The sequence below is a fragment of the Protopterus annectens genome, chromosome 15.part0 (assembly GCF_019279795.1).
Source record: "Protopterus annectens isolate FY-2018-M chromosome 15.part0, PAN1.0, whole genome shotgun sequence".
Classification (NCBI taxonomy): domain Eukaryota; kingdom Metazoa; phylum Chordata; order Ceratodontiformes; family Protopteridae; genus Protopterus; species Protopterus annectens.
In genome coordinates this window covers 597,788,182-597,815,481 of record NC_056749.1, presented here as the reverse complement: position 1 = coordinate 597,815,481, position 27,300 = coordinate 597,788,182, and the positions used below count along the sequence as shown (strand labels likewise).

General features: G+C 46.2%; 1 protein-coding gene across 1 annotated transcript in view; it reads left to right on the top strand.

Annotated features, from left to right (window-relative positions):
• KIF4A (kinesin family member 4A) overlaps positions 1–27,300 on the top strand; it is a gene marked incomplete in the record, with an annotated part of 2,786,372 nt that overhangs the window by 1,789,885 nt on the left and 969,187 nt on the right.

Sequence of the window (27,300 nt, the reverse complement as noted above, 5' to 3'; positions counted from 1 at the left end):
ACAAATTGGGGCGGGAAAAAAGTCCTTACACTTGGGTAGTCCGCTGTCCTCGGTCGGCCCGAATATCAAAGTATAAGGCTGACGCCGGTCAAGGCGCATTAGACTGACATCAGGACGCCAGGGTACAAATGCGCATGACCGACGACATATCCACAGTCTTTTGCCGTGGTCCCATGCAGAAGCAGCGCCAAGTGCCATTCGGCGTTTGAAATTTTTCAATTCGGAGTTTCAGACCAAGTCAAAGTTGGCTAAGTACCCCGTTGGGGAATATTTTTGTTTTTTCTTGCCTCAGTGGTTTACCGGATGTCAGAAAAAGTGAATAACTGTATTTCTTGTGGGAAACAGATACCGCATAGAGATTATCATAATTTGTGTATACCTTGTTTGGGACCTGAGCACGACGTTGTTGGGTGTCGCTTTTGTGCTAGGTTCAATAAACGCACTATTAAGCGTAGGTTAGATTGTGCCAGGTTGGTCTTTGGGAAGCGGTGCGACTATAATATGCCGTCGGATGCTCCGACGCCTGCTTCTTCAAAGAAGCGCAAAGACAAAGCAGCTAAACCCAGACAAGAAGAGTCGTCCGAACCGGACGCCGGTTCTTTAGAGGCGTCAGTGGAACCGGTGGTTCCGACGGAGGCCTCTCTGGAGTCCCAGGGGGGAACTTTGATTTTGCAGGATGTGGCCTCCCAGGAGGCAGGTCAGGCAGAAGGGGCTTCTCAGGTAACTGTACTCCCCTCCCTTCCTAAAGTGACTAGGCCCTCTCCTTCTGTTTCTAAGGCTTCTCCCAGAGGTAGGTCAGGTATAGCTTCTGTGGGTGTCACTCCTAGCTCTTCAGGTTCTGTGCCCAAGAAGCATATGCTTAAAATGGCAGAAGATTTAATTACCTTGATTAGAGGTTCTATGCCCCCTCCTGATAAGAGGCCTAGAGTGGAACCAGACTTGGGGGGTTATGAGCAGGCTTCGGATGTGTCTGAGTCTTCGGCTGAAGACTTGCAGGAGTATTCTCCTTATTCTGATTCTGATGTGGATGATTCTACTCCTTCTGCTTCTCCTCCTGAGGATTTTTCTTTTTCAGAGACTCTTCACTCCATGAGGGAGCACTTTAAGTGGGAAGGCCAGGAGTACTCTGATTCCAGGAAGAGGCTTAGGGAATTTTTGCTTTTACCCCAGCATAGGCCTTTGGCAATTCCTCCTGTTCTGAATGTTGTGGAAGATGTTTCAAGAGGCATCGCTTAATCCTGATTCTTTGCCCCCTGCTCCTGTTAAACCGGATAGGTATTACAGGGTGCCTGAAGCTCATAAGTATCTGTTCAAGAGTCCTAGGGCAGACCCAGAAACTGTTAGTCAGGGGCCTAAGGGTGTTAAGGCTTCTGTTAAAAATCCGGTTCCTCCAGATAAAGAGGCCAGGGCTTTGGATAGATGGGGAAAGAAAGTTTATACTTCCTCCACTCTAGCTATGAGGGCTTTGAATTGCCAGTTTCACATGTTGAAATACCAAAACTATCTACTTTCTCAATTGAAGTCTAAGGTAGATGCTCTGGCGGAAGGTATTGAGTGTAAAGAGTTACGAGATTTAGTTCATGTTTCTGAGCAGGTTGGTAAGCATTCTTTGCAATGTGGTTTTGATGCTGTACAGGCCTCATCTAGGGTGGCTGCTACTGGGTCAGTTCTTCGCAGGCATGCCTGGTTAAGGGATCAGAATTTATCTGACCATGTTAAGTCAAGGATTTTAGATGCTCCTTTGCAATCTGATGTGTTGTTTGGTTCGCCTGTTGAGGCAGTTTTGAAGAAAATGGAAGACAAGGCTAAGTCTATGCAGACTGTTAAGGAATTTTTGCAGGTTCAGCCTCCGAAGTTTAGTAGGAATTGGCCTTCTAAAGGGTGGACGTATCCTTCTTATGATTCCCAGTCTAGGGGTAGGTCTAGACGTGGTAGAGGTAGAGCTCAGGGCTCTTTCAGGCCTAGAACAGGGAGTTCACCTGCACAGTCTTCAGGTGAGGGCAGGGGTCAGTCCTTTCGTAAACAGACCCAATGACCTACTTTTTCAGCTGCCTTTTCGTCTGGCAGCACCTTTGGGAGGAAGGTTGACACTTTTCAAAGAAAATTGGAGTTTAATTACCCAAGACAGATGGGTATTGGACATTATTTACCACGGTTACAGGTTTTATTTCCATACCTTACCTCCTTTCAAAGGCATGCCAGACATTCCTCCTCAACAAAGAATAGAGGCTCGCAAGCAGATTTCTCAGTTACTTCAAATAGGGGCAATACAGCCGGTCCCTGTGCCAGAAGTGGGCCTAGGATTTTATTCTCGCCTGTTCCTAGTACCAAAGAAGGGGAACACGTGGAGACCAATTTTGGATTTATCTATCCTCAACACTTATCTGGACATTCCCAAGTTCAAAATGTTGACGTTACAACAGCTTTTACCTCTTCTGGGCAAAGATCATTGGATGGTAACTTTGGATCTCAAGGAGGCCTACCTTCATGTTCCTATCAGACTGAGTTGCAGAAAGTATCTGCTGGCTGGGACTTCTCATTATCAGTTCTCTGCATTGCCCTTTGGCTTATCTACTGCGCCCAGAGTGTTCACGAAAGTTCTGGCTCCAGTGATAGCTTTCTTCAGGCTAAAAGGAATACAAATCTATCCTTATTTGGACGATTGCCTGATTCTGGCTCAAGAAAGGACGAGCTTCTTCATCATCTGGAATATGTGATAGCAGTGCTAAGATGCCTGGGGTATTCTGTGAACGAAATAAAGTCCAGTCTAGTACCCTCTCAGGACATGTGCTTTGTGGGTGTAAGACTGAATACAGCAGCCCAGATGGCCTTTTTGACCCCGGACAAACAAAAGAATCTTTCCCTTTACTTTCATCAATTGTCTCATCAGTCCAGGCTGACTGCAAGGACAGTCCTTCAAGCCTTGGGGTTCATGGCATCTTGTATTCTGGTGCTTCCCAATGCCAAACTGCATATGAGGAAGCTGCAATGGTATCTCAAGAATGTATGGACACAGCACTGCCAGGATCTAGACACTGTCATTCAAATAATACCTTGCATTCGAAAGGAATTTTTGTGGTGGGCTCAGGAATGTCACCTAAACAAGGGACTCTCTGTGACCCGGCCAGAGGCGAGTCAAATTCTAACGACAGATGCCTCAGGCAAAGCTTGGGGAGCTCATCTGAATGGAAAGTGGATACAAGACAAGTGGCCTGCCAGACTACAACATCTACATATCAACTTGAAGGAGATGTTAGCAGTCCAGTTTGCATTAATAGCTTTCAAGGATCTACTTCTTCCAGGGCAGGTGTTGATTCTAACAGACAACACAACTGTCATGTGGTACATCAACAAGCAAGGGGAACACATTCCTATCCTCTATGCAGGCAAGCAATGATTTTGTGGGAGACTGCTCTCAGTTTACAGCTCAATCTTCAGGCAAGGTTTCTGCCGGGAGCACAGAACTCCTTAGCAGATGTGTTGAGCAGACAAATTATGGATCCCCACAGTGGAAATTGGATCCTCATGTATTTCAGCAATTGACAGTGTCATGGGGAACTCCAGACATAGATCTGTTCGCTTCTCCACTAAACCATCAGCTGCCAAAGTATTGCACAAAAAGGTTTCATCCCATAGCTTGGAAAGTGGATGCTCTTTCTTTCAATTGGAGAAATCTTCATGTGTATGCCTTTCCACCTCTGCCTCTCCTCCCAAAGGTACTTCTAAAGGTCAGACAGGACAAACCAAGGATGATTTTAATAGCTCCAGATTGGCCTCGACAGCACTGGTACCCATTACTGAGAAGTCTGGTATGGAAGCCTCCTTGGCCTTTACCTTTGATTCCTCACCTGTTGTCTCAGGAGGACAGTCATTTACTCAATGTCAAGCTTCACTCTCTACACCTAACAGCCTGGCATATTCTGTTTTGAACCATAGGGTCTCAACTTCCACAACAAGTTTTGAATGTGATTTTGGAAGCTAGACGGCCTAGTACCAGGAAAGTGTACGCTGATAAATGGAAGAGATTTTTATTTTGGAGTGCAGCAAAGGATTTTGATGTGTCTGAGCCTAATTTAAGTGTGGCTCTTCAATATCTTACTGAGTTATTGGACAAGGGTTTGTCCTTCTCTTCTATTAAGGTTCATGCTGCAGCAATTTCAGCCCACTATGACTGTGTTCCACCATTGTTTTCTCATCCTTTGTTCAAGCAATTTCTCAGAGGGGCAAAGAATATAAGACCCCACGAGAGCTCCTACTCCTGCTTGGGATCTCAATTTTGTGTTGGAGAAACTCACTCTACAACCTTTTGAGCCTGCAGCTACTGCTGAGTTGAAATATTTATCATGGAAGACTGCTTTTTTGTTGGCCATTACCTCTGCAAGAAGGGTTTCTGAATTGCAGGCCCTTATGGCAGTTGAGCCTTTCCTAATTTTCCATAAGGATAGGGTATCTTTGCGTACTAATCCTTCCTTTATGCCTAAAGTGGTTTCTAGTGTGGCTTTAAACCAAACTATTCATTTGCCTACTTTTTATGCAAATCCCCAAAATAAAGGGGAAAAGATTCTGCACACTTTGGATATACATAGGCAGTTGCGTTATTATTTAAGCAGGACTAAGGAGTTCAGGCAGTCTCAGCAGTTATTTGTTTCTTTTGCTTTGAGTTCTCAGGGTAAGCCTGTGTCAAAACAAACTATTTCTAAGTGGATTGGGTTTTGCTTTGCTTTCTGTTATTCCCATCATGGCAAACAGATTCCAGCTGGGATTAGGCCTCATTCCACTAGGGCTACTGCCACTTCAACAGCTTTTTTAAGGGGGGTGGCAACTAAGGATATTTTGGAGGCAGCTACTTGGAGTTCAGTTCATACTTTCTCTAAGCATTACCACCTTCCACTTTACTCTAAATCTAGGGCTGGTTTTGCCACTGCTATTTTACAGGGCATTTTGGCAGCTCCTGCTTCTTTATAATTGTTTGCCAACCTCCCTTACCTCTGCTTTGGGATTCTACCCAAGTGTAAGGACTGCAGCAATGTGAGATGAAGAACATAGTACAGTTTTGTACCTACCATAAATGTAGATGTTCGAAGATCCACATTGCTGCAGTCCAGTTATCCCTCCCTCCTTCCCCTCTGTATTTAGAGGTGGTTGTGTGGGTTGCATTGTAATTATTGTATATATTGTATACATTGTACATATTGTTAGTGCTAGGGTGGTTAGTTGGTGGTTTTGCTGTTTTTTGGTTTTGACCTTCTTTTTAGGGTCTTCTGACATCTGGGGCAAGAAAAGACTGAGGATATGACGTCGGTCATGCGCATTTGTACCCTGACGTCCTGATGTCAGTCTAATGCGCCTTGACCGACGTCAGCCTTATACTTTGATATTCGGGCCGACCGAGGACAGCGGACTACCCAAGTGTAAGGACTGCAGCAATGTGGATCTTCGAACATCTACATTTATGGTAGGTACAAAACTGTACTTTTTCAACTAAGCTAAGTACCCCATTGGGGAACCTTTTTCTTGCTCTAAACCAATGTCAGTAAAAGTTAACAATTGGATTTTTTGAGGAAAGCAAATACCTCATAAAGATTTTCATTCGTACTGCATTCCTTGCTTAGGCCCAGACCACGACGTACCTCGCTGTCAGTTTTGTGCCTTATTCAAACCTCGAACTGTTCGTCGTCTGTTCATTTACGCTTCTTAATATTTTGGCACACGGTTCAATTATCCATAAATGGCTTCGGTAAGCCACCTGACTACTGACATTCCAAAAAAAGCAAATATAAAGGCAGAGACGGACCGCATAGGTTCAAAGCTGCCGACGACGCTTTTCCTAAGCTAGTTGCCAGTTCCCCAGTACTCAGTGAGGTGCTTTTGCAGCCCCTGATACCTGCTACTTCAGATTCGCAGGCCTCTACTGAGACCCATTTGGAGTCTGGTATGCATAAGATGCCTTCTCGACTGTGGAACCTGCTCATATCTCTACCTTGGATGGCTCCGGAGCCGCTGTGCAGGCACCGGCTTCTGAGGGTGTATTCAGGCCTACTGACTTGCTTATTAAACGAACGCCATCTTCTTCAAGGCCTAAACCTCGATCCATGCCTAGAAAACAGATGTCCAGACCGCATGGTCAGGCTCCTATGCCTAAAAAACAAATAAGAATGGCTGAAGACCTTGTTACTCTAATCAGGGGAAGCCACCCTTCCCCTTCTGAGACCTTGGACTGATTTTCCTTCTGATCAGGACTCTGAAATTTGTCTCCACTGATGACCAGGATTTACCCCCATCTGCCTATGAGGATTCTGATGCAGAGGACTCCATTCCCTCTGCTTCTCCTCCAGAGGATTTCTCATTTGGTGAAATTTTGCATACTCTTTCAGAGCATTTTCGCTGGGAAAGCCAGGATAACTCTCGACTCCAAAAAGAGGCTTCGGGATTTCTTACTCCTGCCCCAACACAGGCCTTTAGCTATACCTCCTGTACTGAGCATTGTTGATGCCTTCTCGGAATCTAGCCTGGCCCCTGACTCTCTACCTCCTGCTCCCAGAAAACCGGGTAGGTATTACAAGGTTCCTAACTCTCACAAGTTCCTTTTTAAAAATCCTACTGCGGATCCTGAGACCATTTCACAGGGACCCAAGGGCATTAAGGCTACTACTGCCAAAAATCCTACCCCCTCTGATAGAGATTCCAGGGCGCTGGTTAGATGGGGTAAGAAAGTATACACTTCTGCAACCCTGGCCGTTAGGGCCTTAAACTGCCAGTTTCATATGTTGAAGTATCAGCAGCATATTATTGGATTGCTTAAACAGAAAATGTTGATTCCTGACTCTGCTGAAAATAAAGATTTACAGGATTTAATGCATTCTGCTTGACAAGTTGGAAAATATACTTTGCAATGTGGTTTTGATTCATTAGAGGCATCTTGCAGGGCTGCTGTCACTGGGTCTGTACTTAGAAGGCATGCTTGGCTTAATGAGCAATCTTTGCCAGCTCATGTTAAGGCTTAATTGCTGGATGCTCCCTTGAACCAAGACCGCCTGTTTGGCAACAAAGCAGAAGTACTTAAAAAGATGGAGGAAAAAGCTAAATCTATGCAAACTGTTAACGATTTCCTGCAAGTACAGCCTCCCAGAGTTAGTAGGCATTGGCCCTCTAAGAATTGGTGCTTTTCTGCCTCGTCCAGGCTTTCTCAGTCCAAACCCAGAACCAGCAGAACACCCAGGCTGCAGTCCCAAGGGACTCAGAGGACTAAGCAGTGAGGGACTCCCAGTTCCAAAGCCGGAAATAGTAAGTCTCCCCCCCTATGGTAAACTGTCTCAATGACTTAACTTTAAACCTTCCAAGCCCTGCTCAACTGACTGTTCTTTAGGGGGCAAGATTGCCCTGCAGGCAAAAAATTGGGAACTCATTACCCAGGACAAATGAGTTTTAAATATAGGTTCCCGAGGATACAGATTCCTCTTCCACTCCTTACCAACACCAAACAGTTGGCCAGGTCTACCCCCAAATCAGTGGGCAGAGGCTCAAAAGCAAGATGTTCATCGTGCATACAGCTGCAGCAATCACAGATGGGTTTTCTGCCGTCAGGCGGGTCCTCGGTCGGCCGAATTCCAAAGTCTAGGTCTGGCGTCGGTTGTTGTCGCTTTTCCCTGACGCCAGTGAGGCAGGGTATATAAGACACAGCCGACGCCATTTTCTTCAGTCTTTTGCCGCAGAGTGCCGAAGCAGAAGCAGTTCGCAAGTGCCGGTCGGCCAGCTCCTGAATTTACGAAAAATTGGAAACCAAGTCTTCTTTAAAGCTAAGTACCCGTTGAAACTTTTCTTGCCTCAGACCGATGTCAGAAAAAGTTAACAATTGTATTTCTTGTGGGAAGCAAATACCGCATAAGGATTTCCATTCCCTCTGCATACCTTGTTTAGGCCCAGACCACGATGTCTCGGGCTGTCGCTTTTGCGCTACTTTCAATAAACGCACTAAGCGTCTGGTGGAGTTCGCCCAACACCTTTTTGGTAAAGCCTTTGATTATAAAATGTCGTAGGAGACTCCGACTACCGTTTTGTCCAAAAAACACAAGGACCGACACGCGAGGTCCGCGGTCTCCACCGACACCACGCCAAAACCGGCTACACGTGGTCCTGTTCTCAGCGAGACGCCTATGCAGTCCCTGACTACCGACGACACTTCTTGGGCGGTGTCTTCTGTAACCGAGACGGCAGGTACCTTGGCCCATACCCAGACTACAACCACCGAAGCCACTGTGAGCGTTGAGCCTCCTAATGTGGACAGGTCCACTTCCACCCATGGTGTCTTTAGACCCTCATCTTCCTTTTCCATTAAGGCCTTTACTAAGTCCGAATCAGCCAGGCATCCCAAGAGGCCTGTTGCACAGGGCCCATCTCCAGGCCCCATGCCTAAAAAGCAGATGCTTAAAATGGCTGAGGATTTAATTACTCTTATCAGGGGTTCCCAACCCCCTCCAGACAAGAGACCCAGAGTGGAGGAAGATTCTCCCTCTTCTGATCAGGGCTCCATTTTTTCAGAACATTCTGATGTAGAGGAACACTCTTACTCCCCTTTTGAAGATTCTGATGCAGAGCAGTCCATTCCTTCTGTATCTCCTTCAGAGGATTTTTCTTTTGGGGAAACCTTGCACACCTTGAGGGAACACTTCCATTGGGAAGGCCAAGACTTTTCTGATTCCAAGAAAAGACTTGGGGAATTTCTTTTGTTACCTCAACACAGACCTCTGGCGATACCTCCTGTCTTGGACATACTTGATGTTTATTCGGAGGCTTGCCTTAATCCGGATTCCCTGCCTCCTGCCTCCTAACTCCCACCAATTTCTTTACAAAAGCCATAATGCTGACCCTGAAACGATTTCTTAAGGCCCCAAGGGAATGAAGGCCTCTACTGCTAAGAATCCACTACCTTCCGAAAGAGAGTCAAGATCCTTAGAAAGGTGGGGAAAAAAGGTATATACCTCTGCCACCCTAGCCATGAGGGCCTTAAATTGCCAGTTTCATATGCTTAAATATCAGCAGTTTCTGTTATCACAATTAAGAAATAAAATGTCTCAACCTGAACATCCAGATTTGAAGGAGTTGCAGGATGTGATGCATAGTGCAGAACAAGTGGGTAAACACACCTTACAATGTGGCTATGATGCCCTAGAGGCCTCAAGTAGAGCTGCTGTTACAGGATCGGTCATTCGTAGACGTGCCTGGCTTAGGGAACAAATCTTGCCTGATCATGTGAAAGCTAAACTACTAGATGCTCCTTTACAAAAGGATGTGCTATTCGGTACTAATGCTGAGGAGATACTACGGAAAATGGAAGAAAAAGCCGAATCTATGCAAACTGTCAAAGCTTTTCTACAGGTTCAACCACCACGTTTTAGCAGAAATTGGCCTTCTACAAACTGGTCCTTCCCAGCCATGGACAAGCCCCTAAGAGGTAGATACAGGCGCACAAGGGGCAGAGGACAATCACAAGGATCATGTAGAGGCAGGCAATGGCAAACTCCAGCACCAAGAGGTGGCGAAGACAGTGCACAACAATACAGGAAACAAACCCAATGACTTCCTCCTTTCCATGCCAAGCAAGTCTCAGCTGGCAGCACCCTTGGGAGGAAAGCTGGCATTATTTACAAGAAATTGGCATATTGTCACAACAGACAAATGGATCCTGGACGTTATAAACAGAGGCTACAGATTTCATTTTCACACTTCCAAAAATGAGAGGCATGCCAAACCTGCCACACAATCAAAGGGCAGAGGCACAACTACAAATTTCAAAGCTCAGACATGAAAGCTATTCAAGAGGTACCTACTCACGAACAAGGTCAAGGTTTTTATTCCAGGCTATTTCTGATACCAAGGAAAGGAACCCACTGGAGACCCATTTTGGACTTATCCATCCTAAACACATTCTTACTCGTACCAAAATTCAAGATGCTCACATTACAGCAGCTTCTTCCCATGCTGGGCAAGGAGTTTTGGCTGGTAACATTGGACCTCAAGGAGGCATACCTGCATGTCCCAATCAGACAAAGCTGCAGAAGATACCTCAGATGTCTTGCAGGTTCAATTCACTATCAATTCTCTGCATTGCCCTTTGGCTTATCTACTGCGCCCAGAGTATTCACGAAATGCCTGGCATCAGTAATTGCCTACTGCAGACTTCAAGGGATACAAATTTACCCTTATTTGGACGACTGCCTGATCCAAGCGGACAGCAAGCACATACTTCTGGAAAATCTAGCTTATGTAACACGGTTACTAAATTCCCTGGGATACACAGTCAACAAAGAGAAATCCATGCTAACACCATCTCAGAAAATAACTTTCCTGGGTGCCAACTTGGACACAAACACCCAGATGGCCTATCTTACGCCAGGAAAACAGGGACAACTAACTCAGTACTTCAAAATACTAGCAAATTGTACCAGGCTTACTGCAAGGAACATCCTGCAGGCTCTGAGCTTCATGGCATCTTGCATTCTTTTAATCCCATGTGCAAAGTTGCATATGAGGAAACTTCAATGGTACCTAAAAAACCTATTGTCTCAACACAGCCACAGTTTGGAAACAATAATACCAATAATTCCATGTTTGCAAAAGGAATTTCTATGGTGGGCCCAAGCATGTCAAACAAACACAGGTCTCCCATTCTGCAAGCCTCAAGCAAATCAAGTCATCACAACAGACGCCTCAGATTACGCCTGGGGGGCGCACATGACAGACAGGTGCATTCAGGGCAAATGGTCCCAAAAAGAAAAGCACCTTCACATCAATCAGAAAGAAATGCTAGCAGTGATCAATGCAATTACAGCTTTCAAGGACCTCCTGCATCCAGGACAATTATTGATAAGAACAGACAACACCACAGTAATGTGGTACATAAACAAACAAGGAGGAACACATTCATATACCCCCTGTGCAGACTAGCCATGACACTTTGGAACTTGGCTCTGGAATGGCAAATCGAACTTCAGGCACAGTACTTGCCAGGTTTGGAAAACACGCTGGCAGACAATCTAAGCAGAAATATGACAGATCCACACGAATGGAAGTTGCATCCTCAAGTGTTTACAAAGATAATCCAAGCGTGGGGGAGGCCAGACATAGATCTCTTCGCCTCCCACAGGAATCATCAATTGGAAAAGTTCTGTTCAAGGACCTTTCATCCAATGGCCTGGAGAGTGGACGCCCTTTCATTCAGTTGGACAGCATGGACAGTTTACGCTTTCCCACCTCTGCCTCTTCTGCCCAAGTTACTCTTGAAAGCAAGAGCGGACAGACCGAAGATGATACTGATTGCTCCAGACTGGCCAAGACAACACTGGTACCCACTCCTGAGGAGCTCAACACATACTCCTCCCTGGTCCCTATCTCTAATGCCTCTTCTGCTGACTCAGCACAGCTACAAAGCTCTTCACAGTCAGCTGAAAACACTCAATCTCGCTGCATGGAAAATTCCTTAACACCACAACAGACCCTACTCCCCAAAGAGGTGCAGGATGTCATTTTGGAGGCCAGAAGGCCATCTACTAGAAAGGCGTACTCAGCAAAATGGAAACGGTTTTGCTCTTGGAATGAGAAAAAAGGCCAGGACCCTAGAAAACTGAATTTGCCTCCGGTATTACAGTATCTAGCTGAGCTGCTAAACAGTGGACTTTCATTTTCCTCCATAAAAATCCATGCCTCAGACATTTCTGCAGAATTCAACACTGATCCATCCTTATTCTCTCACCCACTCTTAAGACAGTTCCTCAGAGGGGCTAAGAATATAAGACCACCAAGGAAACAACCAATGCCAGCCTGGGATCTTAATTACATTCTAGAAAAATTAACATTGCCTCCCTTTGAACCAGCTGCCTCAACAGATTTGCAATATTTGTCCTGGAAAACAGCCTTCCTTCTGGCCATTACCTCAGCTCATAGGGTTTCGAACTACAAGCCCTCATGGCTGTGCAGCCCTTTCTCATCTTCCATCAGGACAGGGTTTCCCTTCGAACCAACCCGTCATTTATGCCTAAAGTGGTATCCAGGGTAGCTTTAAATCAAGCCATATACTTACCTACCTTTTACCCCAATCCTCAAAACAAAGGGGAAAGGCTGCTACATTCCTTAGACATCCATAGACAGCTACGTTATTATTTGGACAGAACAAAGCCTTTCAGGAAATCAGAACAACTTTTTGTGTCCTATGCTGTAGGAGCTTAAGGGAAGCCAGTTACCAAACAGACAATTTCAAAATGGATAGGCCACTGCATACGGTTTTGTTACTCCTATCATGGAAAATCTGTCCCTACAGGCACCAGATCCCACTCCACCAGGGCCACAGCTACCTCTACAGCCTTCCTCAGAGGGTTTCTACCAAAGATATTTTGGAGGCAGCCACTTGGAGTTCTGTGCATACCTTCACAAAACACTACCACCTGCCTTTATATTCCAAAACTAGAGAAGGCTTTGCCACTGCTGTGTTGCAGGGCATTCTGGCTCATCCCAGTTCCGCCTAGTGCCTACCACCCTGTGCGTAGCTTTGGGATTCTACCCATCTGTGATTACTGCAGCTGTATGCACGATGAACATATTACAGTTTTGTACCTACCATAAATGTGAATGTTCGAGTGCTAATACAGCTGCAGTACAGTTTTCCCTCCCTCCTTCACCTCTTGGTAAAGGCCTAGGGCCTAACCCCTCTTCATACAACCTGATTGGGTTATCCTTCTATGGTATATTTGCTTGCAACTACTGATTTTTGATTATATTGCATTGCATGTATATAAATATAATTTATGTATTGCCTTCCTTCTGGGGGCACCTGGCATCTGGGGCAAGAAAGACTGAAGAAAATGGCGTCGGCTGTGTCTTGTATACCCCTGCCTCACTGACGTCAGGAAAGAAAGCGACAACAACCGACGCCGGACCTAGACTTTGGAATTCGGCCGACCGAGGACCCGCCTGACGGCAGAAAACCCATCTGTGATTACTGCAGCTGTATTAGCACTCTAACATCTACATTTATGGTAGGTACAAAACTGTACTTTCTCTCTCTTAAGCATCAGGGTTATTCAACCTGTCCCAGAAGAAGAATGGGGACAAGGTTTCTAATCAAGACTTTTTCTCGTACCCAGAAAAGACAATTCCTGGCATCCTATCCTGGGCCTTGTCTATCCTAAACACATTTTTGGTAATCCCAAAATTCAAGATGCTAACTCTTCATCAGTTGCTTCCTATGCTAGGCAAAGATGCCTGGTTGGCAACACTGGATTTAAAGGAAGCCTACCTGCACATCCCAATAAGGGAATCTTGCAGAGGATACCTGCACATCAAAGCAGGCTACGTGCACTATCAGTTCTCTGCACTGCCCTTTGGCTTATTTACTGCACCCAGTGTATTCACAGTGTGCCTAGCTCCAGTCATTGCTTTTTGCAGGCAAAGATATATTCAAATATACCCATACCTGGACGATTGTCTAATTCAGGCAGAAAGCCAGGACATACTATTGTCATCTGGCATTTGTAAAGAAATTGCAAACTTCTCTGGGGTACACCATAAACGAAAAGAAATCACATCTTGTACCCTGCCAGCAAATTGTATTCCTGGGAGCAAGCTTGAATACAACTTCCCAGATGGCCTACTTCATGCCAGAGAAACAAGTTCAAACTACTGGCCACAAAGACCCAGCTATCTGCAAGGAAAATACTGCAAGCCCTGGGGTTCATGGCCTCCTGCTTTCTACTAATTCCATATGTAAGACTGCATATGAGGAAACTACAATGGTATCTAAAAAGCCTATGGTGTCAACATTCTCAGGATCTAGAATCAATGTTTCTTTTCATACCTTGTCTACAGATAGTTCCTTTGGTGGCCAGAGGCCTGCCACCAAAACAAGGGACTGTCATTCACACTACCCCCTGCTGCCCAAACCCTAACAGATGCATCAGACTATGCATGGGGGGCTCACTTGGCAGGGAAGTGCATTCAGGGCAAATGGAACCCAAGTCAAATGCACCTGCATATCAATCAAAAAGAAATGTTAGCTGTACAGAATGATCTGACAGCCATCAAGGACCACATTCTTCCAGGACAATTATTGGTAAGACGGACAACACCACTGTTATGTGGTACATAAACAAGCAGGGAGTAACCCACTCATACCCTCTCTGCAGACTAGCCATGGCTCTGTGGAACACACCCTTGAGCTACCAAGTGCACCTACAGGCTCAATTCCTGCCAGGCAAGCTAAATACACTGGCAGACCTAATCAGAAATCTCATGGACCCACACGAATGGAAACTGGAACCCAAGATATTAAACATGTTGGGAAACAAATGGGGGAGCCCAGAGATAGACCTGTTTGCCTCCCTCAGAACTACCTATTGGACAAATTCTGCATAAGTACTCCCCAGAAACAAGCTTGGAAAGTGGATGCCCTGTCCTTCACCTGGAAAAACCTATCCGATTATGCCTTTCCCCATCTGCCTCTCCTTTCCAGGATACTGCTAAAAATCAAACAAGACAAACCAAGGACAATACTGATTGCACCAGACTGGCCACGCCATCACTGGTACCCCCTTTTGCACAGTGTCACTGCTACCAGCACAAATTCTGCATAAGGACTCCCCAGAAACAAGCTTGGAAAGTGGATGCCCTGTCCTTCACCTGGAAAAACCTATCCGATTATGCCTCTCCTCATCTGCCTCTCTTCTCCAGGATAGTACTAAAAATCAAACAAGACAAACCAAGGACAATACTGATTGCACCAGACTGGCCACGCCAACACTGGTACCCCCTTTTGCGCAGTGTCACTGCTGGCACCATGGCACCTGCCTCAGATCCCTACCCTGCTGTCCCAGCAGGAGGGCCAGATTCTGCACCCACAGCTTCAAACCTTGAACCTGGCAGCCTGGCTAATTACTCCTCTCTCCGTTACCATCCCTCAGTAAACAAATGATGGTTGTCATTCTGGAGGCAAGGAGGCCTAGTACTAGAAAATCCTATTCTGAAAAATGGAAAAGATTCTGTTCCTGGAGCCAAACTCAGGGGATGGGGCACAGCAGTGCCCAATTTACCTCTTATTCTTCAATACTTAACTGAGATGTTTCACAAGGGCCTTTTCTTTTCCTCCTCCAAAATTCATGCCTCAGCCATTTCAGCTCATTACAATGCAGAACCCACCCCACTTCTCTCATCCAGTGTTGAAGCAGTTCCTCAGAGGGGCCAAAAACTTAAGACCACCCAGGAGAGCCCCTACTCCAGCCTGAGACCTCAACTTTGTATTGGAAAAACTCACTCTTGCCTCCCTTTGAGCCAGCTGCAAATGCAGAGTTGAAGTTCTTTTTTGGAAAACGGCCTTCCTTCTAGCCATCACTTCAGCAAGAAGGGTGTCTGAATTACAGGCCCTCATGGCAATGGAGCCTTTCATCATCTTTCATGCAGACAAGGGTGTCCCTCAGGACCAATCCCTCCTTTATGCTCAAGGTGGTATCCAGTGTGGCCCTTAATCAGTCCATTCCTTTGCTGACCTTCTTTTCTAATCCACAGAACAAAGGGGAGTGAATACTGCACTCCTTGGACGTGCACAGACAACTTACATTTAAGTTGTAGATCTACCTCTCCAGCCTTTCTCAGAGGTGTCCCTACCAGGGACATCCTAGAAGCTGCTACCTGGAGTTCTGTACATACCTTCAAGCATTACTACTTGCCAATTTTTTCTAAATCCAGAGCTGGTTTTGCCACTGCAGTTTTGCAGGTCCTTATAGCTGGTCCTAATGCTATCTAAGTACCTCCTCCCATCCTTAGTTTTGGGAATCTACCCAAATGTGATGACTGTAACAGTGAAACACGAAGAACATAGTACATTTGTGTCCACTTACCATAAATGTAGATGTTCGAGAGTATTCACTGTTGCAGTCCTGGATACCTTCCTTCCAGCCCCCTGACTTCTATTGACTATACCTCTATTCTTGTTTACTATGCTTAAAGCTTTTTTGTGTATTTGCTTTTTGTTGGAGGTGTAACCTTGTATATAATTGCTTGCCATTATAGGGGCACCTGATAATCTGGGGCAAGAAAAACTGATGTAATGGCGTCAACTGCAAGCTTTATACTCCTGACTACCTGATGTCATGGAATATTATGAGACTGGAACTGATGCAGGACCCAAGACTTTAATAATGAGGCCGAATGAGGGCTACTGCAAACAGATGAACCCAAATGTGATGACTGCAACAGAGTGAATACACTCTAACATCTACAATTATGGTAAGTGTACACAACTGTACTTTAGTCATCTAGTGGAGCCAGACCTAAGGATAACTAATACGGCAATATCCCTAGACACTGTATTTTCAAATTTTCCAGCCCCTTTCAGGCTCCCACAGCAATTTTGTAGGGAGCGGAGCTACAGTCAAGGAAACAAGAGGCGGAAGCCTTCTCTAGAGAACAAATACGTCATGGAGGAGTCAAATCAGAAGACGACAGCACGCTATTATACAATTTATCTTCCTGTACTTTTAACATCTGCACAAGTAAGTTTGTTAGATAAAGGGCTAAGTTTTGTGCCCTCACGCACTGTACAACTAAAAGATGTGGTTTTAGACATTAAACTCTTCGCAAGGAACATTGCACTGAAATTAGCATTTGGTGAGCAACGAACAGTTCCAAACAGCATGAAATGCTCCAGTCTGTTTGTTCCACAATTACCACCAAAACTTGATTGTAAGAACTATTGAAAAGGAATTGTTTGAATTTAATTTTAATAAGAATTTTTACAATATAACCAGGGATTAGTTTTTTGCACTGAAACAATTGAAAATGAATGATGGATTAGCTATTCACTCAGATGATAAAGGGGGCTCTGTTGTAGATGTCCTTCATGGATGCATCTGCAGTCATAACAAATGGGTAGTCCTGTCGTCAGGCAGCCCTTCAGTCGGCCGGATTCCAAAGTCTGGGTCCGGCTTCGGCCGATGTCGCACTTCACCCGACGTCATCTCTGTTGGTCTTCGGGTATAAAAGCATCGGCCGACGCCATTTTCTCCAGTCTTTCTTGCCGCGTGGCGCCCGAAGCAGAAGCTGTTCGCAAGTGCCGGTCGGTCAGATCCAGAGATTCCTACTACCGAATACTACTTCGAAGACTTCTAAAAAGCTAAGTACCCCGTTGGGGACCTTTTCTTGCCTCAGCCGATGTCAGAAAAAGTAAACAATTGTTTAACCTGTGGGAAACAAATACCTCATAAGGATTTCCACTCTTACTGCCTACCTTGTTTAGGCCCAGACCACGACGTTGCTGCCTGCCTAGCTTGTTCATCCTTCAACCGACGAACGCTTAGACGTCGGTCGGAGTTCGCTGAACAGTTTTTCGGCTCAGATTTTGCGTACATTATGCCGTCGGAACATCCGACTACCCAAACAATTAAAAAACGCAAAGAAAATGACCGACACTCGCGGTCCGCGGTTTCGGCTGAAACCACGGATAAGCAAACCGCGAGTGTCTCGGTTTCGACCGAAACCGAGAAAACTGGTCAATGCTCAGCTGAAACCCTGACTTCTACCGAGGCTCCTGCTACTTTAGCTGAATCGACCTCTGAAACTTTAGCTACTACTGGGGCCTCTACTGATTTATCTGACACCATCCCTTTGGATGTTTCCACCCCAGCACGTGGTGCTGCTAGGCCTCCTGCAACCATGTCTATCAAGGCCTTTGCCAGGGCCAAAGAAGCCAAAACTGCTAAAACAGTTCCTGCTAAGACCCCCTCACACAGACACCCTTCTAGTTCTCAAATGCTTACTCTGGCAGAGGATTTGATTTCCTTAATCAGGGGATCCCAATCACACCCAGACAGGGCCTCTCAGCCCCCAGAAAAGAGACCTAGAACAGAGCCTCCTCAGCAGGAGTACTCTGATGACTCTTCGGAAGTCTCAGACACTACAGACCAGCCTGAGGCTCCTTTGTCCACTTATGAAGACTCCGATGCTGATGAATCCATTCCATCGGCCTCACCTCCAGAAGAATTCTCTTTTGGGGAAACCTTGCATGCCATGAGAGAGCAATTCCAATGGCAAGAACAGGATTTCTCAGACTCAAGAAAAAGGCTTAGAACTTTTCTGCACCTACCACAACATAGGCCCTTAGCTATGCCTCCAGTCTTGCCTGTTGTGGATGATGCATTAATGATGTTTGCACTGCTCCTGATTCTTTACCACCAGCCCCTGCCAAACCTGACAGATTTTACAGGGTACCCAACACTCATCACCACCTTTTCAGGGCCCCACTTGCAGATCCTGAGACTATAGCCCAGGGGCCTAAGGCAGTAGCTTCTACCTCTACAAAAAACCCTCTCCCTTCTGAAAGGGAAGCCAGGTCTTTAGACAGATGGGGCAAAAAAGTCTACACCTCTGCCACTCTCTCAGCTAGAGCTTTAAACTGTCAGTTTCACATGATACAATACCAAGAGTTTATGCTTGATCAGTTGTCTAAGAAAGTTTCTTCTGAAGAACCCTTAGATAAGAAATATATTTTAGAAATGGTAAATAACATACAACAGGTTAGTAACCATTCTTTAAAATGTGGCTATGATGCACTGGAGGCTTCATTTAGATCAGCCATGACTGGCACAGTGATAAGAAGGCATGCATGGCTGAAAGAGCAGGTCCTTCGGATCAGGTAAAAGCAAAGCTGTTGGATGCTCCTATGGATAAGGACTGTCTATTTGGTACCTCTGCTCAACAAGTAATGAAGAAAATGGAAGAGAAGGCAAAATCTGTACAAACAGTTAAGGATTTCTTACAGGTTCAGCCCCCTCGGTTTAGCAGAAATTGGCCTGCCAAAAATTGGTCCTTTCCAGACTCATCAAAGAACCAAAGAGGCAGGTATAGACGCTCTCGAGGCAGAAACCAACCCAGAGGAAGTGCCTACAGAGGAAGACAGTGGCAAGGTAATAACCAGCGAGGCTCTGCCACAACCACTGCCACTGCAACAGGACATTCACAGTGACTTGTCCCTGACACCGCCTACCAGAGAGCAATTGGCAGCTCCTTTAGGCGGAAAATTAGCCTTATTTTCACAAAACTGGCACTGTATCACAAAAGACAAGTGGATTTTAAAAACCATAGACCAAGGCTACAGGTTCCACTTCCACACCTTACCAGTAAAAAGAGGAATGCCAAACTTACCTCCAACTCAAAGAACAGAAGCTCAAAACCAGGTAATTCAGCTAACCAACATGAGAGCTGTGGAGAGGGTGCCAGTAAATCAACAGGGCAAAGGATTTTACTCCAGACTCTTTCTAGTCCCAAGAAAAGAAAAAACTTGGAGACCCATTCTCGATCTGTCCATCTTAAACACATGCATCATCGTTCCAAAATTCAAAATGCTGACCTTGCAGCAACTTCTTCCCATGCTGGGCAAGGAGTGTTGGCTGGTAACTCTAGATCTCAAGGAGGCATACCTGCACGTCCCCATACGACCAATTTGCAGAAGATACCTCAGATTCCTTGCAGGATCAGAGCATTATCAATTCTCAGCATTGCCTTTTGGCTTATCTACTGCGCCCAGAGTATTCACAAAATGCCTGGCATCAGTAATCGCTCATTGCAGGCTACAGGAATCCAAATCTATCCATACCTGGACGACTGCCTGCTACAAGCGGACAACCGAGACAAGCTGACAACAGATTTACAAAGGGTCATTTGCTTGCTACAAGCCCTGGGATACACAGTCAACTTAAAAAAGTCAAGGCTGATTCCATCCCAGACAAGAACCTTCTTGGGTGCAGAATTGGACACAGTAAAACAAATGGCATTCCTGACTGCAGAAAAACAAGAACAACTACCCCTTTACTTCTTGGCATTAACAAAACAGAACAAACTAACAGCAAGAAAGGTGCTGCAGGCCCTGGGATTCATGGCATCATGCATAATCTTGATTCCTCATGCCAGACTGCATATGAGAAAGCTACAGTGGTACCTAAAAAACTTATGGTCTCAACACAGGCACAGCTTAGAAACGAAATCCCACTAATCCCATGCCTGAAACAAGAATTCCTATGGTGGGCCCAAGCATGCCAGGCAAACCTAGGCTTGCCCTTCCACAAAGGTCAAGCGAACCAGACCATCACAACGGATGCCTCAGACCAAGGCTGGGGGGCAAACATGTTGGACAAATGCATACAAGGATTGTGGACCCCAGACCAGCTACACCTACACATAAACCAAAAAGAAATGCTGGCAGTGCAACTAGCAATCCAGAAATTCAAACCTTTCCTCAAGGAAGGCCATCTATTGATAAGGACAGACAACACCACAGTCATGTGGTACATCAACAAGCAAGGGGGCATGCATTCTTACCCCCTATGCAGAATGACTCTGGACCTTTGGAACATGGCTCTGAGCTACAACATTCAGTTACAGGCAACCTTCGTGCCAGGAAAAGAAAATACCCTAGCAGATATGTTAAGCAGAACCACCTCGGATGCTCACGAATGGATGCTGCACCCGGACATCTTCAAGACCATCACAAAAAAATGGGGAATGCCACAAATAGACCTGTTCGCTTCCCCACTCAACCACCAGCTCAGGAAATTCTGCACAAGGACGTTTCACCCGCTTGCATGGAAGGTGGACTCCCTTTCCTTCAGCTGGAAAGGTCTGACAGCATATGCATACCCACCTCTTCCTTTGATGCACAAAGTACTACTGAAAATCAAAGAGGAACAACCAAGGATAATTCTAATAGCTCCGAATTGGCCAAGGCAACACTGGTATCCCCTGCTGAGAAGCATGTCTCAGGGGACAATGTGGTCAATCCCCCTGATGCCTTTGATGTTAACTCAGAACAACTACAACATCCTGCATCCAAACCTAAAGACCTTACAGCTTACTGCCTGGTACATAACTTAAGAACAACTAACCCAGTCCTATCTCAAAGGGTTAAAGACATTATACTGGAAGCCCGCAGACCTTCAACAAGAAGGAACTATGCAGGAAAATGGAAAAGGTTTGCCACTTGGAGTGGAAAGAGGAAAAGAGGCGTCAAACTTAGACATTGCTAACATCCTGGAGTACTTGGCAGAGCTTCTACACACAGGACTGTCCTATTCCTCCATCAAGATACATGCTTCAGCTATTTTGCAGAATACAGTTCTGATCCACCTGTCTTCTCGCACCTCTACTTAGGCAATTCCTCAGAGGAATCAAGAATGTAAAACCTCCTAGGAAACCACCACTACCAACATGGGACTTGAATTTTGTACTTGAAAAATTGACACTCCTCCATTTGAACCAGCAGGAACAGCGGATCTGCAACACCTATCATGGAAAACTGCTTTCCTTCTGGCAATTACTTCAGCAAGAAGGGTTTCAGAACTCCAGGCCTTAATGGCAGTACAACCCTTCCTGATCTTCCATCAAGATAGAGTCTCCATGAGGACTAATCCTACATTTATGCCAAAGGTGGTATCCAGAGTGTCCTTAAACCAGACAATCCACCTGCCTACCTTCTTTCCCAACCCTCAGAACAGGGGGGAAAGGCTACTGCATACTTTGGATGTACATAGACAGTTACGCTACTACCTGGACAGAACCAAAGGTAACAGAAAAACTGACCAGCTGTTAGTGGCCTATGCACCAGGAAAGGAAGGAAAAGCAATTTCCAAACAGACAATCTCCAAATGGATAGGAAATTGCATCAGATTCTGTTACTCCTTCCATGGAAAACCAATGCCACAGAACATAAGGCCTCATTCAACAAGAGCTACAGCCACTACCACAGCTTTCTTAGGAGTGGCAACCAAGGACATTATTGAGGCGGCTACTTGGACCTCCGTGCATACATTTGCCAAGCATTACAATCTACCTCTATATTCTAGATCCCGAGCAGGGTTTGCAACTGCTGTACTGCAAGGGATCCTAACTACACCATAATTTTTTCCCTTCCTCCACCCCTAGTTTAGCTATGGTATTCTACCCATTTGTTATGACTGCAGATGCATCCATGAAGGACATAGTACAGTTTTGTACCTACCATAAATGTAGATGTCCGAACTGGATAGCATCTGCAGTCAGGATTACCCACCCCCCTTCCCCTCTGTGGTACTCCTAGGGTATTTACACTCCTAATAGCTAGCTGGGGGGGAGTGTCTTATGGTGTATTTGTTTGTACATATGTATATATATGCCTACATTTTGTATTTGCCTTCTACCTTATCTGCATACATTGGCATTTATCCAAATTTAGCCTTCTAAAAGGGCAACTGGCACCTGGGGCAAGAAGCACTGAAGAAAATGGCGTCAGCCGATGCTTTTATACCCGAAGACCAACAGAGATGACGTCGGGTGAAGTGCGACATCGGCGCGACCCAGACTTTGGAATCCGGCCGACTGAAGGGCTGCCTGACGACAGGACTACCCATTTGTTATGACTGCAGATGCTATCCAGTTCGGACATCTACATTTATGGTAGGTACAAAACTGTACTTTTTGGATGCTGCTTCTTGTGAAGCAAATATGCTAGAGGTGCTTAGTGATACTTTGACTTACGAATGTATTACACAGGCGTGGTTAAAATCTATTATCAATGGGATACATGGTCAGCTGTATGAAATGTTATTAGATGGAGGATTAGATCAACATTTATATGACTTTATGCTTGTGTTAGAACCACTAGTGCCAACTATTCATGGTTTGCCGAAAGTGCATAAGTCACGTTTTGACCCGCCTCTTCATCATATAGTATCGGTAAAGGATGGGCAACTGAATTTATATTTATTTATATTGAAAACCAACTTAACCATTGAAAGAGGCAACCGCAGTCTTAAAAGGCACAGAGCAATGTTAAGTTGTCTATCTCGCCTTCATTCTTGCTGGATGGGGTTCGGAGCCGACCTCGGCTCCGACTCGGCCACTCTAAAAGCTCGAGAGTTGGTTCCACCGGCTCGAGGCTCCCCTTATATCCCACAATGCTAGGCGTGAATTACCTCAGATCTCGTTTGCCGCTACAGCGATCGAGGTGTTTGGTTTCTACCGGCTTCAGGTGAGTTATTGTAGAGTAAAGTTTAGTCTACTTAAACCCCTTTAATTTTATTCAGTATTGTTATTTCCCTTAGTTTAGTGGATTCAGACCCCTTTTTCTCCCTTTTTCCACTCTTTTTTCCACAAAGAACTTTTGTTCTTCCCTACAGGCCTTTGGGCCTTTCCATCCCCTTAGGGAGTGTTTGTGTTTTTTATTAGGGAACTAAAAACTTTTGATAGTATAACTTTAGTTATAATTTTTTGAATTTAGTTTTGTGTCAAGTGTAATCAGTGTGTTTGAGAGTGTGTGTGGTTACACTTTCCTTAACAATGTCTAAGGACTCAAAGGTCTCGGGCTTCAAGAAGTGTGACTCGTGCTGTCAGAAAATGTCTCTGACAGACTGTCACACTTATTGTGTATACTGCCTGGGACCTTTACACCTGCAGGACTCTTGTCCTGTATGCCATGGCTTCAGTCCTAGAGTTCTGCAGGAAAGGAAAAACACTCATTTTAAGGGGTTTGCTTATGCCTGAAGGTTCCCTAGCTGCTACCTCGGGAAAACCTTCCAAGGCTTCTAAGACCTCGACGCCAGCTTCTGAGTCGAGGCCTAAGGCTTTGAAACCTACTGCTACATCGGCTCCGGCTGGAGCCGATGAGTCTTTGACTACAGCTTCTGTGGTTCCCTCGGCTCCGGCTGGAGCCGAGGTTTTGGAAATTCCTGGGTCGGCTCCGATCAAACCATCGGAGCCGACATCAAGAAAGAGGTCTAGGTCACCATCCCTTGGCTCCGTTCATTCGGCTCCAGCGTCTCCCTTGCTGTCTGAACGGAGCCATAGATCTCACTCCTCTAGGTCATCGAGGCTTTCGGATCATGACCTTCAGAGGGTAGTGAGTCGACTTCTAAAGTCCAAGGCACTGGCCCAAATGCTTCAGAGCCCGACTCATCAGTCGATGCTTCAACCTATCCCTCTAAATGTTCCTCCTCCGACTCCTTTGAGCTCGGAGCTGGGGCGTCTCGGAACCGAGACTGTGGTAGCGTCGGAGCCGATACAATTGTCTTCGGTTCCGTCGTCAGCTCTGATTTCTTCCTTTGAAGAATCTCGGCGCCGGACTTCCCTCGTCGGCTCCGAGGGGGTGAGTGGCATCGGACCCTTGTCCGACCCCGCTCTCCCTCTCGGTGCTTCTGCGCTGGTGAGTTCGGCTCCGACATCGGCCTCGGAGCCATCACTGTCGGTGCCGAGGGGGGTTCTCAGCTTCTCGGAGCGGGGACCTCTGGCTCTGCCTGACAGGGGTGCGTTCGAGGTCATGCGGAGTGTGTTGGAACCTGGTTCGACTCCACAGTCGGCTCCGTCCGCCCCTCCCTCTTCGGTGCCTCAGGTGATGTCTACTCTCTCCCTCATTCCTGACCGCAGAGAGCCAACTCTTCAAGAATCCCCTGTGGGGATTTCATCCTCTTCCGATGCCTCTCCTGATTTGGCAGGGGAGCCTCCTAGGAAGAGAAAGTGTAAGAGGAAACACATAGACTCACCTGAGTCTGTCACCTCTGACACAGATTTAGAGGATTCCGAGGGTACCCCCCGTTCCCCTTCTGAAGATGTCTCCTTTGCAGACATTCTAGAGATCCTTAAACAGAGGGGAAATTGGCCAGCCCTTATCCCTTCGGAGGATGAATCTGTGTATCTTGAGGCGTTTGGCTCTCGCCCTTTCACCTCCTGGGTGTCCCCCCCCCTTTGACCCCCTCATGCAGGTGGTAGCAAAGAAAGCCTGGACGGCTCCTGACTCAGTGGACCCTACCCCCAGGAGACCTTCAAAGTTTATAACAGCACCAACTGATAAACAATTTCTGACCAAAGGAGTTACTGTGGATGCTATGGTGGTAGCTGCTGCCACCAAGAAGGAACTAGCTGATCCTTCTGTGCCTGTCCATCCCCCTAACAAGGAATCTAGGTCTATGGACAGGTACGGGAAGCGGATGTTTTCGTCAGTGACCTTTGCAATGCGTTCGCTGAACTACCTATGCCATTTCACTCGTCTCCAGAGAGACTTGATCAAGGAAGCGAGTGAGATGTTGAAGGATCCTACGGCTGCAGGTTTTCAGGACAAAATGAACGCCCAGCTGACTACCCTGAATTCTATAGCTAACTTCTCCATGCGCCTCCTTTCATATGCGGCTGATGGAGCGAGTAGAGCCGCAGGGACAGGTGTCGCCTTACGCGGCATGCCAGGATGCGACTATGCAATTTTGCGGACCCCTTTAAAACATCTTTCACTAATTCCCCGTTTGATGGATCATCTCTCTTTGGTCCTCAAGTGAAAGAAACCTTGACTAGGTGCGAGACGGATGGCAAAACTCTGTCTGCCGTCGGAGTCCGTTTTCTACTCCTCCTAGACCTTACCCCAAAGGCCAGAAAAGTGGAAAAATGTGGTTCCAAACAATCTCAAGGGAATTTGCCTGACGACAGAGTCGGTTCCCTCCAGAGGCAGAGGAGGGAACAATAATGGTAGACGTCGCCCCAGAGGCAGAGGGGGTCCGCAGAACCAGGGCAATCGAGAAACCTTTTCCGATAAGCCCTTCCAGCATCCCTGAGGTGTTGCCCGACTGTCCACCTTCGGAGGCAGTCGGGGGAAGATTGTCACTGTACCCAGAAGCCTGGCTATCCCTAACTCAAGACAAGTGGGTACAGTCCATCATTTCGAAGGCTATTCCATTCCCTTCGCTCGCATTCCAAACCAATCAAAAAATCCCTTCCAGATGTTCCACCGCTCAAAGGGATCTTGCAGCTTTGGAAATTTCAAAGCTGCTTGTAAAAAGAGCAATTCAGCCAGTTCCAGCAGACCAGCAAGGATCCGGAATCTACTCCAGGTTCTTTTTAGTTCCAAAGAAAACAGGGGACTGGAGACCAATTTTGGATCTCAGTATCTTGAACAAGTCTGTCAAGAAAACAAGATTTCGGATGGTCACGCTACAGTCCATCCTTCCCCTATTGGGAAAGGAAAACTGGATGTGCTCTATAGACCTTCAGGACGCGTACTATCATATAAAAATGAACAGACACTCCAGAAGATTCCTCCGCTTCCGGCTGGGAACCAGTCATTTTCAATTCAGAGCCCTGCCCTTTGGACTCACCACTGCCCCCCCCGGGTGTTTACCAAATGCATGGCAGTGGTAGCTTCTCACCTGAGACGTCAAGGATTCCAGGTGTTTCCATATTTGGACGACTGGCTCCTCACAGCTCCCACCAAGCATCTTCTTCTAATGGCCAGAGACTACACCTTTCGCATTTGTCAAAAGTTAGGCATCTCAATAAATTGCGAAAAGTCTGTTTTGTCGCCTTGTCGTATATTACCTTCATAGGCGCAAATCTAGACACAGTCAACATGTCTGCGAGACTAACAGATCAGAGAATAACAGACATACGCAAACTGGTCTCTCTTCTCTTCAGCAGCAACAGAGTCAAAGCCAGGTTAGTTCTGAAAGTATTGGGGATTATGGCGGCTGCCATACCTCTGCTTCCATTAGCCAGATTCCACATGAGAATCCTTCAATGGATGCTCTTCACACAATGGTCATACCAGCATCTTCCGATGTCCCACACCATTATGATTACGCAAACATGCAAGAATCATCTTCTGTGGTGGATGTCTTCCCCTCAGCTCTTCTTGGGAAGACCCTTTGTTCCTTCCCCTCCGGTTGCTACTCTGACAACGGACGCCTCCCTGATCGGGTGGGGGGGTATTATCAGGGCAGAACTGTCCAGGGCATATGGCAACCAGACGAATGCCACTTGCATATAAATGTTCTAGAGATGAGAGCAGTGCTTTTAGCGTTGCAAGCCCTTCAAGACTCTCTTCCCTTGGGAACGATAGCAATCCAGACGGACAATATGTCTGTAGTGTGGTATATCAACAAACAAGGCGGAACCAGGTCCTATCCCCTATGTCGAGAAGCACTCAGACTGTGGCAATGGGCGATTTCTTCTCAGCGTTTTCTGATAGCAACGCACATCCCGGGGAAGTCCATTCAGATCGCGGACAAGTTGAGCAGAGCTATCCTCATGCCTCACGAGTGGTCTCTGAAAGATTCTATTGTGAGAAAAATTTTTCTCAAGTGGGGTCAGCCTTGCTGCGACCTTTTTGCTACTCCCCAAAACAGCAAGTGCAGAGATTACTTCACCCTTTTCCCGTTACCAGGCCAGCCCAGCAGAGACGCTCTAGTCCAAGTTTGGCCCCGGGGACTTCTGTATGCTTTTCCTCCCTTCCCACTAATCTCTCAAGTGATACAG